Here is a 3,701-nt window from a genome sequence, read left to right on the forward strand (position 1 = left end):
ATCAGCAGAGGGTTTATACCTGAAACTGCGGGAGCCCCAAATTACCAAAATAACCTTCATAGTGACCCGCAACCGCAATCGCAACTAGAGATGCAAAAAGGCTAATGGGTACACGCGGATACATCCGCATCCGATATGATAAATTCTAGGGAAAAATGCTTCCGGCCCCAAAACCCAAGAAAACATGCTTTCCGCCCCCAAGACTTTGTCAACGGGTGCTTTGCCCTCAAAAATAAATATTTTGTTCCATGAGCCTCCAAAACACAAAACCTAAGAGATAAAAATATGTGAACCATAATACCTTTCTCTCTCTCTCTCTCTCTTTTTATCATGATGTACTGAGATGATAGTTAAAATGATTGATAAGAATTATTTTTTTTTTTGTTGATGAGGGGAACTAACTGTTTGTATTGGGAGATTGTTAAAGCTACGGGTTAATTGTTAAAGTTACGAGTTAATTGTTAGGGTTATGGGTCAATTGTTAAGGTTATGGATCCCTTCTCTCTCTCTCTCTCTCTCTCTCTCTCTCTCTCTCTTTTATCATAATGTACTGAGATGATAGTTGGGGGCTCAGAGAACAAAATCTTTATTTTTTGGGGCAAAGCACCCGTTGACAAAGTTTTGGGGGCGGGAAGCATGTTTTCTTGGGTTTTGAGGGATGGAAGCATTTTCCCCTAAATTCTATATCTGGACGAATGAGACAGTAGGGTTTTGTCGCTGAGCATTCGGTTGGTTGATCGGTCGACCTAAATAATGCCAACCGAATTGCAACCGACATTCTGCTAAGAATTGAACCACACGGAGGTGAGTCGGCTTTGGTTCGGGTCGGTGCGGTTTGTTGGCTTGCACTGGGAATAATGACAACTTATGCAGCTTGATATATAAACTCAAAATGCAACAGCAAGAAAAAACAACAAACAATATCATAAAAAACTGAATAATTTGTACGAGATCAACGATCATTAGTCTAAAATTAATCATGCTATCATAGACTCACAAATTCCAAGTTCATTTAGAGATCTATAAAAGATTAAAAATTTAAAATTATTAACTTTATGCAATTCACCTCGGTGTGAGAGTGGGAGAGAGGAAGTGTGGCTGGCGGCTGACGACGGAGTGCCAAGCGCGGAACTGCGGAGTGCGGGTAAAGAGCGAGAGAGAGGAAGTGCGGTTGGAGGCTACGGGTTTCTAATGGGTACATGTTAAAAATTAAAAGGTTATTAGTGATGCGGTTGGTTCGGGCGGTTCGGGTTGAAAAGTTTTCAACCCGACCCGAACCGATCTACAAACAAAACCGATATGAACTGCTAATTTCGGGTCGGTTCGGTCGATTTTTTCGGTTTTGACGGAACTATGCATAGCCCTAGTCGCTATTAGTCCTGAATATCTTTGGTGTTTTGATATTAACCTCTCAAACTTTAAACTTTTGATATTAGTCCCTCAAGATTTCGCATTGTGTTAATATTATTCTCTATTGTTAGTTAGGTTATAAATGCATGTAAATATTCTGTTATATTTAATCCCGGTCACTAATGTATGTTTTACGACCAATATTATTCTTTAGTTAGGGTTATAAATGCATGTAAAGATTTTGTTATATTTAATCACAGATGTTTCTGAGCTATAAACCCAGACTTGTTAAGAGCCTCATACTCGTTTAATATAACCCACAATTTTTCTTCTTTTTCTTTCCCCAACAGTAAAAATTCATTATACTCCCACAAAAATAACTCTTGGGAGTATTTTGGAAATTAGCCAATAATGGTTAGGGTAAACCCAACCATGGTTTACTTTTTTACAGTAATATTAACAGAAAACTAATATCAATATAATATGATAACCTGAGAGACTAATATCAAAATATGAAGATTTGAGGGACTAATATAAAAACACTAAAGATCTAAAAGGACTAATGTTGAAATGACTCATAAGAATATTAATTATCGGACAAAGTTTTGAAATAGACAAAATTTAATATTTTATTAGCAAAATAAACCCAAAAATATTTAATTAGCAAAATAGACTAACTTTCATCCACATAGTTGTAATCTAGTTTATTTTACTAATTAAATTTCTAAATTAGAATCTCAATCCTCTATACTCTTAATTATAGAGGATGTTTACAATTAGTTGCATGGGCTAATGGTATTGGTTTGTGTTTAGTGTGCCCCAAAGTTAAAAGTTTTTATATATAATTTAGATAAAGAATATAATTTATGGGGTTCTCTGGGTGAAGCGACATTATTGGTGGATTGTAGAGTTTCTCTACAACTAAGGATGTAGAGGATCTCTAGCCTAATGAGTATATTTCAAAAATTTAGCCATAAGCTATTTTGTCAAAAAAATTTATAAATATGATTATAGAAAAAAAGGGAAAAAATAATTTTAATGTAATTATAATATTTAAGTGTTCTGCTTTATAATTGTAGTTAGCAAGTGTATAAATAACAAAATAAATTGCTACAACAATTGTTTCTTGGCAGGCAATTGCAACAACTATTGTTATATTTTAAAATTATAATTGTAGTTGAATTTGCTGCATACAAATAAGAGAAGTTGAGCTTAACTTCAAACAAACAACAAAAATCCCACAAAAAAAAAAAAACACACACCCACAATATCGAAAAATTTACATGACAATGTGAAATATGTAGTTAGTAAATCAATAATGCATCTATATATAATAAAAAGAAAATATTGAGACAAAGTTGATCTATTTCAAAAGTTTCTCCACTAATCATTACACAGCACCCGTTTGCATCCGTACCCGCAATCCAGGCAAAACCGTAACAAAGTACAGAACTGATGGCAAACATCGAAGCAGCACATTTCTCACTCCTTGTGCCCTAAAACCCCAACCTCGGCAAAAATTGTAGCTTTTCAGTCCTCATCCATGGCGGCAGCCGACGGCGGGCGCACTCGAACCGCAACAAATTCAACGGCGGCGGCGTTGAAGGGATAGAGTAGAGGGTCAATGGCTGAAGCATTCATAGCGAGCACGCTGCAGACGTATCCGTACGTTATGGGGACTCGTACATCTTAGTCTACGGCGGCCTTGGCGCGTACATCACCTACAGGTGGACGAAGCTCCGGCGAACTGAGAGTCGGGTTCGGATCCTTCAAGAGAGGCTCCGGAAGCTCGTCGAGGCCGAAGAATCCGCTTCGGGTTCGGGATCCAATGGCTCTGGTTCGTCCAAGACTGGATCTTGAGGAGCTGGGTCAGTTCTTTAGTTCATATTTTATGCAGTTGGGGAATTAGGGCTCATTGATAATGTCTTTTCTTGAGATTTCATTCAGGGTTTGTGAAATTTAATAGCATGGCAAAGTTTTGTGGATATAAATTAAGGGGAAATTTTGATCAATTTCCAACTTTCAAAGCATTTAGGAGCTTGTGATTCTTGCTTTTGCAGCATTACCAAACGATAGCGCCGAGGGGGGCGGGGTGTTCTATATATGGATTTGAATAAGGAAACAATCTTGACAATTGACCAAATCCCTGCTTCATAAACATAAGATATACTCACAAAATTGCCCATATTTAATCACAAAACTGGCCTAAAAGTGCGGACCTCAATTTTCACTGGCAAAAATATTCCCCCTACATAATTTTACTCACCAATGTGATGAAATTTTAAGATTTGAGGGGGTTTTCTGATAGCCCCTAAACTTAGGGGCTCTTTCTGATACTTTGAAAGCTATGG

This window comes from Asparagus officinalis, chromosome 2 (genome assembly GCF_001876935.1).
Source record: "Asparagus officinalis chromosome 2, Aspof.V1, whole genome shotgun sequence".
Classification (NCBI taxonomy): domain Eukaryota; kingdom Viridiplantae; phylum Streptophyta; class Magnoliopsida; order Asparagales; family Asparagaceae; genus Asparagus; species Asparagus officinalis.